General features: G+C 41.9%; 1 protein-coding gene and 1 non-coding gene across 5 annotated transcripts in view; both read left to right on the top strand.

Moving 5' to 3' along the window:
* Positions 1 to 17,447, top strand: part of EPB41L4A (erythrocyte membrane protein band 4.1 like 4A) — a 252,941-nt gene that overhangs the window by 64,635 nt on the left and 170,859 nt on the right. The window lies entirely within an intron of this gene.
* Positions 593 to 696, top strand: LOC132682622 (small nucleolar RNA U13). The gene has a single exon (XR_009611793.1). It is a non-coding gene; the product is annotated as a small nucleolar RNA U13 (small nucleolar RNA).

The raw sequence follows: 17,447 nt of genomic DNA on the forward strand, positions 1-17,447 counted from the left end.
CCCTTGTCAACTTCTTCTAAGCTTTCTTTCTTTTTCTGTTGAATTTTGGATCCCCTGGTCAGTCCTGTCCTGGACATATTTCCTGCTGTGGCTTCCATTTTCTCTTTTCCTGCCATACCCAGATTGGCCAGCTCTAATGCTGGATGTGAATCTGTATACATTCTCTGCTATCCCTGCCCCAGTGTTGCTACAGAAAAGCTTGTCTTCTAACAGATGTCAGCACAGTTTTCCAATCTCATTTGGGAACTCGTCTCTGTGTGGCAGTCCTTTGAGTCTTCTATAGCTCTCCCTTTTTCCCCACAGTGGCTGTTGTAGACCTTCCCCCTCTCCACCCTGGGCTTCCCATCCTGCAGGCCTGAGCACAGGACCCCTGTTCACTCAGGAGAGCCTGAAGGCAGTCTGCAGAAACTCCCTGTGCTTCCCTCCTCTCTGTCTTCACACCCCGCTGCACCCATGCTTCTTTTCTCCTTCATCTCAGAGAAGGGGCCTGCTCCTTCTAAGGCTCTTCTCCCTAGTTGGTTATGCAAGCCCCATCTTCCTATACCAGGGCTTTGTCAAGTCTCTTCCATCCTTAAAAAAACCCAGAAACCCGATCCTTTTGTAATTCTTAAGTGTGATGATTGGGTGTTCACGCTGTTGTGTGACATGTGCCACTCTTAAACCTTGTTACAACATCAGCACATTACCCGTCTGACGTGAAAAACAAAACAAAACAACAAAAAACCAAAAACCCAGAAACGCTCAGTGTTTTCTTCACTGTGGATCCCCATAAAATGGTGTCCTTATCCCCTTCTTTTCCTGTTTTGGCAAACTTCAGCTCCCTTCAGTCTGGCCTTCATACCTGCCAGTCTCCCGAACCTGTTTCCTCCATATGATGAGGGGCCTCCAGATGCCAGACTGGTTCTCTGCAGTGTCATTTGAAGCTGTGCCACTGCTGCTTCACTGAAACTTCCTTCTCTGTTGGGATTTGTGACACGAGCCTGTTCTCCTCCTGGCTCTCCAGTTACTTCCCAGAGTCTTCTGCATGCTCTTTCTGTCTCCCCACAGCCCTCATTACACCCAACTGAGTTATTTATGTGGATTTGGACCCTGTCTTAGTCACACCTTCATTTAAAAATCCTCAGCATTAGGCCTGGTGTGTGGTATGAATATTGTGTTTAGGAACATTTTGAATGAGGTGACGCTCCCCAGTTATGTATAAGGGATAGTTTGTCTGGGGATACCTTGAAACACATTTTTGACTTGTACATGTGTGGTTCTGAGTGGACAGATGCAATCCCTCATATATGTTTGGGAGCCCACTGTTAAGGTAGGTTTTCTGCCTCCACTCCTGAATGCTTTGTCAATGTCAGTGTCCTATCAATTACAGACTGTCTCACTGTGCAGATCTGCCTGGAACCCAGCCCCCCACCTCCACACACACACTTGCCTCCTCTAGCTGGCCTCCAACTTGCCCTGCAGGGTAACTCATGGGACTTCCCAGATGTTTTAGGTTTTGTCCGTAGCCAAGAAACATTCAGATCTACTGTGTTTTTAAATCATATTTTCTAAAAAAATGGCTTCCCATAAAGTAGGATCTGGGCACGTTATTTTTGATATCTGAAAATGATTTTTAAAGCAATTTGAGAGGACTGTTATTAGACATTGAAAGAGAAATAAAGCATGAAAGCCATGGCTTTTGAGGTGACAGTAAGGCGATGATTATAATATAGGCACAATGTGATAATGGACAGAGGCGGGATGTTGCTTGGAAGGTTTCATGAAGGAGGTGACTTGAGGAAGACCTTGAAGGCTGGGCAAGCCTTTCAATAGGCAGAGACTAGAGTGAGGATGGCAGTTCACATGGAGGGAGGGATGTGAGTAAAGGTGGTGAAAAGTGGCATGTGTTGGCTAATATCAAATATTGCAGTTTATTGAAAATAAGGGCATATGGGGAGACAAACGTGGGAGGGTAAGTTGAGCCACAAATTGGAGAACTTCAAATGCCAGCCTACATAGTGCAGATGTGATAAGTGCTGGGCGCTCTTCAGGGTTTTTGTCAGAGGACAGGTGTGATGATCAGGCACTGGGAAGCTGCATCTGGCAGTAAGAGTTAAGTTGGGTTTGAAGGGATTGAAGCAGGGCACCTATGGCTGGGTGGCTAGCTAGCCTAGGGTGGTCGTGATCCTGGACTTCTGCCGAGTGCTGGGGGCTGGGAGGTGGAGGCTGCCCTTGGCTGTGCTCCACTCTGATTTGTGACTAAGATTGTGGCTGCTCAGCTTCTTGCACTCAGACTTTTCTCTAAGTTGCAGCTACTTTAGTCTTTCTGTTGCTTACTCTATTCCACAGGTATCAATTATGTTCTGAATGGAGATCCAAAGCTTAGGTAGCAAAAGGGAAGAAGAACAGCTACTTAAAAATGAATAATTAAAGGCCACCTGAAGGTCCAAAAGCATGTTTGTTGTGAACACAGCAACCACGTGTTCTTAGGTGAACCCGTGTAAGGTCCAAGATGCTAGAAGGTCATGGCTGTAGGAGAAAGAATTGGTGAGGGAGGGAAAAATCTCTAATCAAAATGTTAGTACTTACCTAAATTCCACATTTTAATAAGCAGATAAAAATTATTCACATTGCCTGAAGAATTGCCAGAGTGTTCCTCAGTTTTTAAAAATTCAGTTGATTCCTTCTGCATGTTCCTCACCCTTTTCCTAATCATTGTATTTCCTTCATCAGTGCAGATGTCAACACAGTGAAGCAGGCAAGTAACACCTTATAATTAATACAAACACAGTTTTGACCTCCTGAACCCCTTAATGGATCACACTTTGAAAATGCAATGCTTGTGTGTGTGTGTGTGTGTGTGTGTGTGTGTGTGTGGTGTGTATCTAATGATCCTTTGGTTATTCCAGCCCAGTTTGATGTCTAGATGATAGTAAATATTTGTAGATTTTAGTTGCTTTGCTATTCACTTAGTGTTTCTTCAGAATTATGTGTAGATCTTAGTGTTTCGATCCATGTTGTGGCTTAGGACACAGTTGGTTTACTGGTTTTGTGTCCAACTTGGATTTGGGGTTAGGGGTTAGGATCAGACATGTAGCTGGCTATTTGGACTATAACTGTCAAAATGCCAAATATTGGGTGCCCACCCTCAGATCTCCACCTTGATGTTTAGAAGGCTGTAAAGAGTACTGGGGTTTTAAGAATTCATATAGATGTAGCCTTCCTTTCGAAGTTGTAGCCTTAGAAGTCTCAGGATTTCAGTGACTAAAACTTGTATTGGTTGATAGAACAGGGAGATGATGATTTGCAAATTTGTTTCACCAAAATTTATTTTTGTTTATCTTCAGTTATTACTGTGAAATAACATGGTAACATTAGAAAGCATTGACAGTAACATTTCTACAGTATGGTGTATATGGCTGCGATGTTTCTGTTTATGAACCTCTGGGACTAACATTTTTTATGAGAACCAGAAGGAAGTACCTTTTCTCAGTTTGACTTCTTTCAATTTCTGTTTGTTAACCTATAGGCATCTTATAAGTTCTTTCTTGTTTGGTTTCTTTTGTTAACTTTAAAGGATCTTTTCTATCAGATGTTTGAAAATACAACACCCCATATCTGTGTGGGTAAATGATGTGACATACAAAAACACTGAGAAGCTTGAAAAGAGAAAGCACAAATAATTGTGGAGTGCTATGAATTAACAGTCTTGCTCCTAGTATTTCTAGTAAACTAAGATTTCTGGGCAAATGAATTAATCTCCCTTGTCCTTATCAATCAAATCAAAGAACTGTATACCATCCTAACTCTTTAAAATAAAAGAACAAAACATCAAAACGTCTTATACATACATGTTTATACTGGAAATTTGGAAAGCAGAAAGATATAAAAAGAAAATAAAAATCATCCTAGGTTGCCTGAGATGTGTGTGAACATATTGACTCTAAAGGGGCTCTAGGGAACTTTTTGGAATGATGGAGCTGTTCTCTTTTTTATTGGGCTTTGGGTTACATGGGTATATTTGTCAAACTCATCAAACTGTATTCTTTAGATATGTATATAAATTATACTGTAGTACAGAAAAAAATTATCTCAGTACCCAGGGATAACCATGGTTAACATTCTGTATATTTCTCTGTAGTATAGTATGTTTTTTTTAAAAGTTGAGATCTTATTGTGTATATTGCCTACTTTTATAAAAAATTAACACTGTGTTTTTAGCATTTCCAAGTGTCATTAAATATGCTTTAAGTATAACAGCCCATTCTATCTGTTAGCCCACTGTATCCAGTTTTATATAATCAGTTCCCTATTGTTGGATATTGAGGTTAAAATCCTTCACTTTTGTATATAAGACTTATAAACTTAATTGCATAAAACTTTTTCCTCAGCTCTGATATTTGTGTATGTGTCAGTGTATTCTAATTAGGGCTGATTCCATTTAATTCAAGAGCCTGTGCAGAGCTGTGAACTGTTCCATCCATGCCCGTAAGGGAGCCTGTTGTCACATCAGCCAGATAAAGTGAGATGGAAATGAAAATACTAATGCAGGTTGTTATAGCGTGTGAGTATTCTGTGTCTCAGGAACTACAAATTTTGGCAAAATAAGATTATGTTGGGGGGCACCTGGGTGGCTTAGTCGGTTAAGCATCCTACTCTTGTTCTCAGCTCAGGTCTTGATGTCAGGGTCGTGAGTTTAAGTGCCGCATTGAGCTCTGGGGTTGGGCATGGAGCCTACTTAAAAAAAAAGATTATGTTGACATAAATGAAGAAATAATACTATAATAGTTAGCATTTATTGAGACTTACGTGGTAGGTACTGTGTTAAGATATTTAGAGTTGTTATTTCACAGTGTCTGTGTGAGGTAGTGTGAAAGAATCAAATGCTACAGAAGTACACTGTATCAGTTAGGGTTCCCTAGAGAAACAATCAGTAGGATATGTATATGAAGAGATTTGTTTGAAGGATAACTTAGGCCATCATGGGGGCTAGATAGGCAAGTCTGAGATCTGCAGAGCAGATGGCCAAGAAGGGCAGACTGGATCTCTTGGACATGAGCGGAGCTGCTGGCCACAGGTCGAACTTATTCTTGCAGGGATCCTCAGTTCTACTCAAGGCCTTATAACTGATTGATTCAGATCCATGTAGTTTATCTAGGATAATCTCTTACACTGATGATAGACTTTAATCATGTCTGCACAATACCTTCACAGTAACACCTAGATTAGTATTTGAGTAACTGAGGACTATAGCCTAGCCATATTGACTCGGGACACTTTAATGAACCCGCCACCATGTATCTCCCCTGCAACAACCGTAAACCAGTTTTACTTCATTCACACCTTCATTCATGTCTCTCCTTCCTGTTTTATTTTGAAACCAGTCTTAGTCATCATATCATTTTATCCACAAATATTTCAGTAGATATGTATCTCTAGCCCAGTGCTGTCCAACAGAATTTTTTGTGATGACAGAAATATCTTTATCTGTAGTCACTGACCACATGAAGCTATTGAGCGCTTGCCTTCTGGATAGTAGACTGAGGAACTAAAATTTCACTTTTAATTAACATAAAGTTAAATAGCCACATGTGGGTAGTGACTATGGTACCGGAGAGCATCGCTTAAGAATATATGAGGCTTTTACGGGGCACCCTGGTGGCTCAGTCAGTTAAGCATCTGCCTTCAGGTCATCTCACAGTTTGTGACTTCAGTCCCTTCATTGGGCTCTGTGCTCTTAGCTTCAGCTCCTCTCTCTCTGTCTCTCTCTGCCCCTCCCCTGCTCATGCTCTCTCTCAAAAATAAACATTAAGGAAAAAAAGATAAGAGGTTTTTATATAACATAACCGAAATCCTATTTAGTAGTACTTAATATAAAATAGTCAATATTAACATTGCTGGCTGTTTCATAAGTGAAAATGATCAATTGTTTTACATTTTTTAATAGCTTGGATCAGAATACAAACAAGAGCTATACACTGCAGTTGGTAGCTATTAAACTATAGCTTTGCTTTCTCTGATTTGCTGTTTGTTGAAAATACTGGGTTATTTGTTCTTCCTAGATAGTGTGTCCTACTCATTTTATAATAGATGGTTTGGTGAAGGTTCAGTTGTGTATGCTGAGCTCCAAGCCAAATCTGACTCAGAACCTGAGCTCTTAACCTTTCCTGAAATGATGTTGGGGATGCTGGTGCTGACGATGGCAACAACAGCATAGCTAACTGGGAGTGCTCGCTATGTGCCAGGCAGGGGAAGTCCTTCCCATGTGTCCGCTCATTTCATCTTCACAGTATAGATGTTCCCATCTTCCAGGCAGGTCAGTTGACTTCCCCAACATCAGACAACTAGTTAAGTGTCAGAATTAGAATTCAAGCAGTCTGCACCCAAGTTTGAATTCTTCATCACTGTGCTACATTGTCTCCATGCTGTATTTTTTCGTAAGCACAGGGGATAAGAAATTCATTTTGGCTGCCTCCTTCAACCTGAGGATGTTTGAAATTATGAAGCAAATTTTACCAAATGATTTTCCAGGGCTGTTGGGAGAATGGAATCAACAAATGTTGAAAGCACTTGAGAACCTTTAATGTAAAAGGCTCTTATGGAAAGTGTATGTCTGTAAAGTCAACTGCCTGCTATTCCCAGATTCTTATTTGTGCTCTGTATGTCACTTGCTTTAAAATGGAGTCTTGTCCTACAGGCCACATTCTGAATGTGACATTTTTGTTTAAAATCACTTCAACATTACGGAAAACCTCTCAGAAACCTGTTTAGAAACAATCCCCGCCAAAAGTGCCTCGTGCAGTTCCTAGATGAGTCTTCTTTTTTGGGTTAGGAGAGGTTTGTTTGTGCTCATGAGGTGGACTGCCAAAATGCACTCTTGGAAGTGAATGCCTCTGAAGTCTAGCAGCTTACTGCAAAACCTGAGTATCTGTGTAGCTGGAATTTTCCTACTTTGTATGCTGATCCACTAACGGGAAGCATACAAGCTAATTGCTGTGAGTCTGGGTGGTTGCTCTTTCCTCAAGACCACCTCTTCAGGTGTGACCTCCTCACTTCTTCAACCTAGGTGGCCATGGAGCTGGCTGCTCCCGCTGCAGCCCAGAATGCTAAAAGTAGACCCTTCCAGTTTTCATTCCTTTCACAAAGATTGGGTTAAACTGGTACCTAAGTCAGCAATGGGGAAATTTGCCTGGCTGATGAAATGGAGCCTAGAATATGTTCCTCTTACAACTCCATAAAATCCACTGCCAGCCCACCCACTTGGGACTGCCAGGCTTCTCAAACCCACCCGACTGGATTGGGCTGAGCACAGCTCCTATAAATCCATGGCAGTAAATGCTTTAGAAAAGTCATCAGGAAAGACCAGTGATAAGATAAGGTATATTTCATGGTTCTACAATTCAGTGGAAAGAGAGATAGGAGAAAGAATAGGGAAAAAAGACAAAGAGAGGGAAGGAAAAGAAATAGGCGAGCCAGCTGGGATAGCATTTCTTATGTCCAATAAGCACAATTGCTTATTGCACACTGTGTGTGTTTCTCTTTGTTGCCTGTATATCTAGCGAAATGGTCTTTAATGAAAAAGTGTTACTTATTAACTTCTCTTTTTTTAAAAAAAGAATTTTAAATGTTTATTTTTGACAGAGAGATAGAGATAGAGCATGAGTGGGGGAGGAGCAGAGAGAGAGGGAGACACACAGAATCCGAAGCAGGCTCCAGGCTCTGAGCTGTCAGCACAAAGCCCATTGTGGGGGGTGAACTCACAAACCACGAGATGGTGACTTGAGCCAAAGTTGGATGCTTAACCAGGCACCCCAACTTCTCTTTTTATTTTATTTTAATGTTTATTTATTTTGAGAGAGAGAGAGAATGAGCACACACTCTTAACCAACTACGCCACCCAGGTACCCCTAACTTTTCTTTTTAGAAAGTGAAGTTTTTAGCAGCTTTTAAGTAGATGTCTTCCAAAAATATTTCTCTGACAATTTCACAGTTTCTAGTGCAGATAATTTTTCATAGTGTTTTATGAGTTATTTTGTTCCATTCTAGAGGAATGAAGTTGGTACATGGCTTTAAATAAACCTATTTGAAAGAATTTTGCTGTTTTTAATTTGCATACATAATACTGTTACAATGTCTTCACCTAAGCTAAGATGATATACAGAATTTTGGGTTACTGTGCAAAAATATTTTCAGTATTTTTTTAATTTTTATTTTTTTAGATACAGGGATCTATCCTATTTTTAAAACATGTAGTTAAGGATGAGCAATATAGCTTTTAACATTTAAAATTACTTCCTTTTGGATTGTTGGATGTGAACCCTCAACAGAAATGTTTATAATGGTTTACATGCCTTGTTAATTTGTGAGATCATGAAATAGGTATTAGGGAATCCTATTACTGTGATATTTAGTTGGCAGCTGAAGCATCCTATACTTTAAAGCTACATTTGACTTCTATTAAAATAATTTTATATGTGCATGCACACACAGTATATTTTTGTAGACACATTCCTTGAAGAATTGGTTGTGAGGGAAGTAAGCAACATTTGTATCAGTTTCAAGTAGGAAGATTATAATCAAACACAATGAATTGCATGTGGGATTTTTGGAACTTGATAAGGATTCATTGAATAAATTGGACTAAAAGTTATTGAGTGCCCTTGTGTCAGGCTGTCCCTGTTCCAGTGAAACTTACATTCTGGTGGGAGGAGACCATTACACAAAGAAAAAATATACAGTAGATGTTAAGAAGAAAAAGTTGGATGAAGGGGACAGGAGTGTTGGGAGTGGGGAGGATGGAGCAGTGTTTGGGGACAGCCTTTCAGATGAGGACACCTTGGAACAGAAACCTGAATGAAGAAAGGTGGCAAACCACCTGACTGATGGAGAGAAGGAAGTATGCTTGCAGAGTGAACAGCATGTGTGGAGACCCTCAGGTGTGTGTGTGTGTGAGTGAATACCTGTTTATGAACAATATAGAGGATTATTTTAGGGCTGAGTGTTTGGGGCTTGTGTCTAAACGGGATCTTTATCCAAGGTGTAAAGTACTAAGATATACATTGTTTTAAGTGGATCTTTTGCAAACAAAATTCACATCACAAAACGAAATTGGCAGAAAGGTATATGTAGTTGTATTAGAACTAGTAAAGGTAGGGGCGCCTGGGTATCTTAGTGGGTTAAGTGTGTGACTCTTGATTTCAGCTCAACTCATGATCTCACGGTTTGTGAGATCGAGCCCCACGTTGGCTCTGAGCTGACAGCGTGGAGCCTGCTTGGGATTCTCCCCCCATCCTCTCTGTCCCCCCACATGCATGCTATCTTTCTCTCAAAAATAAATAAAAAATCTTTTTAAAAAAAGAACTAGCAAAGGTGAAAGGTAAAAATAAAACCTTAACATGTTATTATATAGCATTTAAAAATTGTTATATTCAGATCAGGGATCTGTTATTACTATTTAATATTTACATGAGAACTAGAAAATCTTTTCTTATTAAAAGAGGTGATATAGGGGCACCTGGGTGGCTCAGTCTAATGGGCATCTGACTCTTGGTTTTGGCTCAGGTCATGATCTCATGGTTTGTGAGTTCGAGCCCGACATCGGGCTCTGTGCTGACGGCGCAGAGCCTGCTTGACATTCTCTCTCTCCCTCTCTCTCTGCCCCTCCCCCACTCTCTCTCTCTCTGTGTCTCTCTCAAAAATAAATAAACTTAAAAAATATTATTAAAAAAAGAGGTGCTCGAAGACTCCCTATTACGCATTGTAATGGGTTGAATTGTGTCCCTACAAAAGATACTGACGTCCTAACCCCAGTACCTGTGAATGTGACCTTAATTGAGAACAGGATCTTTGCATATGACCAAGTTAAGATGAGGTCATTAGAGTGGGTCCTAGTCCAGTATGACTGGGTCCTTATAAAAGAGGGAAATTTGTACAGAGGGAGACGTGAACAGAGGGAAGACAATGTGAAGACATGGGGAAAATGCCATCTACAAGCCAAGAAAAGCCTGAGGCTACTGGAAGCTAGGAGAGAGGCATGGAACAGATTCTCCTTCATGGCCCTCAGAGGGAACCAACCTGCCAACACGTCGACCTGGGACTTTGAGTCTCCAGAACCGCGAGACCATAAGCTTCTGTTGTGTAGGCCACCCAGTGTGTGGTACTTTCTTACAGCAGCGTTAGGAACCTAATATGGGCATTAAGGAATATTTTGTTTTCTTCTAAAGCTGTCAAAACTGAAATGAGAAGATAAATCTTAAAATACTTTGTGTCTTGGCAACTTGACAGTTAGGCATAGAATAGGGCAAATATAGATGCCCACATAACCTTGGGATCATAACCTTTGCACCCTCAGGGTCTCCTTCTATCCGGTGAATACTTCATATTTGGATGTTGATTTCTTTATCTAAAATGGGTACTGTGATTTTTGGCAATATGGCAGTCACATAAAATGTGCAATGGTTGAAAGATTCTCCAATGGAAGTGTAATGCATTTCCAGGAATACTGTCTCTGTATTACATTTTTTCCCTATTTTTTGCCTTTAATACTTTATAAGGCTGCTCTGTGATAGTAACACATGAGAAGAATGAACTGAATAAGCTTCCTTCTCCCTGAGGAACTAAAGCACATGATCACGTCTTCTGAAGAGGACAGTTGACTTGGGCCTTTCAGAGGGAGGGGAAAGGAGTAAGCTGAGGAAATCTTCTTAAAAACAAAACTCAGAGATGCACTGTTACGTTTTCATACTAGGAAATAAAGGCCTGATGGTGGAGGTTTAGGGTCATTGCCAAGGAAGCATTTGCCTGGAGTGCTGTCAGGCAGTTTTAGAGTGCCTGTGATTTGGATCCTTGAAATCTGGCTGTGTGTTTGAGGATGTGTGTGGTTAGGAGAATGGGCTCTGAGTGACATGGCTTGTGTTTTAATCCTGGCTTCATGGCTTGTTGTCTATTTGACCTTGAGCAAGTTACTTCTGTGTCTCAATTTTTCCTCCTCTGAGAACTGGTATAAAAGTATTTCCAGCCTCAAAGAGTTTCTGTGGTAATGAGATGATCCTTGTAAACTGCTTTAGGATAGTGTCTGGTCACATTAAGTGCTCAGTAATTTATGGCAATTATTAGTGGTAGGAGTAATAGAAAATCAACTTAGAAGACAAAGCATAAAATAGGCTTCATCAGCCTTGTCCTTCTATCTGTGGGGAGAGGCAGTGGCTCAAGTACACTGGCCAGAAGGGGCTTTAGGAAGAAGACGCTTGTGTCCAGTGCTGAAGAACAGAGGCTTTACTTGGTCCTAAATCCTGTTTGGAAGAAGTAGGATTTGTGAAAGTACCCATTGACTCTTCTGGGTTTCTGGAGCTGGCTTTAGCCTTCATGGTCAGAGAGGAGGGGGATGATGGAGTATGGGGTACACTCAGGCTCCAGTGGGACATCCTGACCTTGGGTGATACATTAGTGTGATAACAATGTCAGCTTGCATGGAGGGCACCCTTACCGTGAATTAGCATGTGCCAGCCAAGCACAGAATCTTGTCACTTAATTCTTAAAGCAGTCCTGTGAGGCAGTTTTTATTACCAGTTGTGTTTTTAAAGTGGGAAATTTTGAGCTTTGGAAGGTTGCTTGTCTGAAGCTACACATTCAGGAAGTAGTACAGCTGGGATTGGAATGGAATCTGGCGACAGAGCCAGGGCTTTCAGCTTTGGGGGAATCATGCTAATTTGTCTCCTTGCCAGCACCTGTTTTATCATCGAGGAACCCTCTTCCAGGGACAGGGAGGTGATGACCTGAATTTAGAGACCCAATACTGTTGGTTTTATGGGAGGAGCATAAAGAGGAAGGTGCTGGCAGGTCAGTCTCTGTCATCTGTTCTTTACTATGTATCTTTTGTTTGGTGACTTAAACATCAATCTTACAGTTAGGAAATTGTGAGGCCAATTTTAAGAAAACATATCAGAACTGTGTATCTATGTGTATTTTTCAGCAGAATTTGTGTATAGCATAATGGTACTCCACTGTTGCTTACAGAACTTTGGGGACTTTTCTTCTAGATTTGTCTTACGAACCACTCTGAGTCATATATATAGTACGCCTTTTAAAAATCAATTACTTTAAACTTATATGTTATTTTTTTAACTAGAAAATACCGTGTTATTCAGTGTGCTCAACACCTTTATTAAACTGGTCTTCAGATAATTTTTGGATTTTTCCCAACTTACAGCTGCCCTCAAATGGCAATTTGTAAATGTTGAGGATATATAAAGAATGTGCTGCATTCTCAGAAGGCAATTCTAGACGCACTAAACTATTTTGACACATGTCAGCCCTGTTGGCAGAACAGCATAATAATCACAGGAGTTTGAGCTGGGTAGCATTCATCTTGAGATATTCATCCCGGCACACTTGTAAAGTTATTCATTCCTTGACCTCCAGAGCACTGAGCTCGTCACTACTGTCTGGATAGATTCTGTCCCCTCCTGTCTGTTGTGACGTCTGCCATCCTTTCCGTCCCCACATTTTACCATGCCCTCACCAAGAGTGGCTCTTCCTCCTGTGTGGAGGATCTCAGGTCCTTTTTTTTTTTTTTTTTTTTTTTTTTTTTTTTTTGTAACTTCCTTGAACTTGCACCAGCCACCACTCTATTTCCCATCTCCTCTTCATCGAAGAAAACTAGAAGCCAGAGAGGGAGGTGAAGAGCCAGGTGAGAGAGTATCCAGAAAGCCACAGCACAGGTCATAGTGATGGTCGCTTGCTACAGCAGTGGTTCCCAAAACGTGATCTCTAGATCCATAGCATCAGTGTCCCCTGGGCCCATCCTAGACCAAACAGATTAGAAGCTCTATGGGTAGGGCCCCAGAAATTAGAAACTCTATCTGTTTAAGGAACGTTACCAGCTGACTGTGATTGCTCCCTAAATTTTGAGGACCACTGTGCCACAGAAGGGTCAAGTTAAATAAGGGCTGGAAATCCCCATTGGAGTTCCTAACTGGGCAGTTCTTTGTATCCCTCCCTGGCTCCCTCAGTCCTGGGAAGTCTTGCTCTGTCCACAGCACTTCACGAGAGTGCTCTAGGTTGGCAGGGCCCTGACCTCTGTGCTGCTATGAGCGTTGATACTTGGGAGGATCCCTGGGCGCCTAGTCAGGAGCTGTGGGTTCTGTTCCAGCCTCCTCCGGTCAACCAGCTGGGTGGCTTGGTGTGAGTAGCTGACCAGTCTGGGCCCCAGTTTCTTATTTGTTAACCCAAAGTGAGATTTGCTAATTATTGAAGGATCTCCTCCATCAGATCTAAGGTTTTCTGTATCTTATGAATAGTTTAGCATTTGAAATTTTTAAGTTAAGGGGCGCCTGGGTGGCTCAGTCGGTTGAGCGTCCGACTTCAGCTCAGGTCACGATCTCGCGGTCCGTGAGTTCGAGCCCCGCATCGGGCTCTGGGCTGATGGCTCAGAGCCCGGAGCCTGCTTCCGATTCTGTGTCTCCCTCTCTCTCTGCCCCTCCCCCGTTCATGCTCTGTCTCTCTCTGTCTCAAAAATAAATAAACGTTAAAAAAAAAAAGAAATTTTTAAGTTAATATGTTTGTTTGAATGTATTTATTTGTTACTATGTTGTTAGCCACTCAGACTTAAGCATGTTATAAGCATGTTATCTGTAGGTACCAAAACTTTGAATCCTCCAACATATATTTCAGTCGCCTAGTAATAAAGCCAATTCATTCACGGGGGCTGTGCTGTCAGAGACAGTGACTCAGCTCGCTGAGAAGCCCGACCTCTTCATCTTACACCCATCAGTGGGAAGATAGCCAGCCCTGATGCGAAACTTGTATTTGTGGTTTGATGGTTAGAATCTCCTCCTTTGACCAAGGTACACAGCCACATGTAAAATGCTTCTGACGCGTGATTCCTCCTCTTTTCTCTGGCACCCAGACCCAATCACCAGCATCTCTTGCATCCATTTTCTCCTTTCCTTTCACACTTTTCCTGCTACCTCTTACTTTGTTTAACTCATGGTTTCTCACTGCCTGCTTCATGCTAGATAATGTACTAAAAGGGCTAGAGGTAAACTGTGAGCACAGCAACAGAGGCAACAGGGATGGGGAGTTTGCTGCACATTCCAGAATTGGATTGGCTGAGCTTTTCTGGAAAGGATCAGGTAAGGCATATTTTAGGCTTTGTGGGTCATGAGGTCTCTGTGGCAACTATTCGACTGTGCTGTAGACAGTATGTGAGACAATGGTGTGCTTTTGTTCCAGTCAGAGCTTAGGAAGCAGTCCAGATTTGGCTATGCACCATAGTCTGCCGACCCTGATGAAGAGTGAGGCAGGCCATTAGCAAATACACAATGAAAAGTGTGTGTGTGTGTGTGTGTGTGTGTGTGTGTGTGTGTATCAATGTGTGTGATGAGTGCCATGAAGAAAATAAAGCAGTATGAAGGAAATGAGGAAGCTGGGGAGTGTTTGTATAAGGGGGTGTTCTTTTTTAAATTGGTTGGAAGAGGAAACCCCCTCTTCTGAAGAAATTGGGGACCCAACATGGGACATGCAGTAGAAGAGGCTTCCTGGAGTCAGGGAGCCGTAGGGAAGCCAGACTGGCTGGGGGGGGGGGGGTGCCAGGGTGAGAGTGGGCAGGGACTCTGAGGCAGCTGCCAAGGGACAGGTTGGTAGGAGTTCACCAGCAGAGGAAAGGATGTAGCCTGTGCAAGGGTGTGGAGGTGTGAGAGAAGACAATGTGCTTGTGGAAAGTAAGAGGTTTGGTCTGGCTGGAGAACAGGTTAGATGGGGTACGTGGCAGTGAAAGGAGCTGAAGTTGGTAAAGTAGGCTTTGAACGTCATGCCAAGGCATTTGGCTTTATTCGTGGGAGATTTTAGAGGAACACTGACAGCTTGTTTCAGAAAAGGTGAGAGGTGGCCGTGTGGGGAGTGAGAGGCAGGGATGTGGCAGAGGAGATGGCTTGAGAGGAGACTTTACACTCGGTCTGTGGAGTCCTCTTGTGTCTCTTCACCAGCCCGGGCCTTCCTGCAGTGGTGCCTTTGTTCCAGCCATTCCTCCAGGAATGTCTGCTCCTTCATTTGGAATGAAGGGCCCAAAGGCTTCCCCACCCTGATCACTCCCACTTGAGGGTCCACCTCCTCTTCCTTATTCTCATAGCACCTTCTTCCTGGAACTTCTCTTACAATGTGGGTCAGAAAGGGCTATTTGTTTACATGCTCTTATCACTTCTTAGGCATTTTAACCTTCTTGAGGATAAGGAATGCTTTATTGATATTGGGATTAAGATCCCAAAATGTATAGTGTGGTGGGAAATAGGTACTCAGGAGTTTTGCTGTCCCACCACTTGCTGTGTGACCTTAGGTGAGTTACTTTTGTTTCTTAGCCTGCGTTTTCTCATCTGTGAAAGGATGTAGGAGTATTATCAGCCTCTTGAGGCTCTTGTGATAGCTGAGATACTGCACGGATGCACTTAAAATCCAGTCTTTGTGTTTTATGTGTCCAATAAATTTTGTCAGTTGTTAGTGGCATTACTGTTACATTACAGTAATGCTTAATACAATGCCTGGAATATAGTAAATGTTCAAAAAACATTGGTTGATGGAGGGAATGTCGTACAGCTAGAGTAGATGGATACAGACCAACTCAAATTTGGCATAGCTGACTGTAACAGTTTGGTCTCTGTAACTATCCAATTATGGGATTTCAGAAAAACTAAAATACAGCTAGATATCTTAGAATGTTATTGCAGAAGACAAGCTGATAACATTTCATTTAGTACAAATGCATTATCAGTATTAATGATCAAATATTCTTGCATCTTACAAAATCTGCACAAGACAAGTTTGAAAGACAAATTATTGAGGGGTAATAATGTCAGCAATGCATAGTGGTTCCACACTGTGTTGGGGTTCTCTGTGGCCCCAAGCAGTAACTACACACAGGTGGTGTGTCTTGCATTGCTCAGAAGGAGAGGACTCCAGAATGTGGGCAGACTCGGAAAGAGAAGCCTCTACTGAAAAGATGCGTTCGCTCCAGAGAGATCAGAAATAGTTTTGAGGCATGGCCTTGAAAAAGTTGAAAGGCATGTAATTGTCCCCAGAGTAACTTTAGGTTATTTGTCAACTCTAAAAGCTACCACCTACTTGTTATACCTGTAACTGAAAGTCTTTTCCGGTCTGGCCTTCAGTAATGAGAGGTTGCACTCATGGTACCTCAGTGGCACAACCACCTAGTGTTTGGACCTTGTGGTCGTCTTCTTTCTGTACTGTTGCCTCCCTGATGACTCCTAGCTCTGTGGTCTCAAAGTTTGAATCAGCACAGTGGTAAGCCCTAATCACAGGGTCCCCCCCTAACCTCCAAGTGCCTGTCCTACCACTGGGCATGTTCTGTGAGCAGCTGTAATGACTACCACAGGAATGTGTGTAGTGGAAAGAAAGTCACACAACTTTGGAGTTTTTTGACCTGCATGTTTCCAAATGACAGTCCATGCAGTCTCAGTTCCCTAGATAATTGACAGCTGTGCCCTTCAGTGTGTGTTTTGGTTACTTAGCTTCTTAGTATATTACTATTGTTGACAAAGTTCTAGCCCAAACTCTACTTTGATTAGGATTATGCATAGATTTCTACTACCTGACTCCTATTCATTTTTGTTGTTAAAATTAACTTAAATGTGGGTCTCTGGATTTTGCATAGCTCTTTGAACTACGAATGTTGTGTATATTCTAATCCTCCACTGTATCTTCATTCATGTTTTCCTTTCACCTAGAAGGCCTTTTCTTTTTTTCTGTCCACTCATCCAAATCCTCCTCATTCATTAAGATTCCCTCCAGGGAGCCTTTCCTTGCTGAGTGTGGGGAATCAGGAAACATAACTTTGTGGACATTTAAGGGTGGTGCCTGATGGATTAAAAAAGACTCGGGAAGAATCCTTTCCAGACAAAGGAAATAGCAGGTGCAAAGGGTGGAAGGAAAGAAGTCAATGTGGCTGGACCTTAAGAGCAAGGAAGAGAAACACCAGCTGTGACTGATGAGGACTAGATTATGGTGACCAGGGTGAATTAATTAATTTTTTTAAAGTGTGTGTGTGTGTGTATACATATATATATATACACACATACACACATACATATACATGTATATATATAAAATTTAATTTTTTAAATCATTTATTTATTTTTGAGAGACAGAAGGAGACAGAGCACAAGTCGGGGAGGGGCAGAGAGAGAGTGAGACACAGAATCCGAAGCAGGCTTCAGGCTCTGACCTGTCAGCATAAAGCCCGATGTGGGGCTTGAACCCACGAACCATGAGATCATGACCTGGGCTGAAGTCAGATGTTTGACTGAGTCACCCAGGCACCCCAAGGTGAAGGTGACTTATAATGTTGGCACTCCATTGAAGAATTTTAAATAAGAAGGTGTTAAGGTCAGGTTTATGTCTTCAAATACTCTGGCTGCTATGGGGAGGCCACTTGCAGTAGTTCAGAAGGCTTGGTTTAA

The sequence above is a fragment of the Panthera onca genome, chromosome A1 (assembly GCF_046562875.1).
Source record: "Panthera onca isolate mPanOnc1 chromosome A1, mPanOnc1 haplotype 2, whole genome shotgun sequence".
NCBI lineage: Eukaryota > Metazoa > Chordata > Mammalia > Carnivora > Felidae > Panthera > Panthera onca.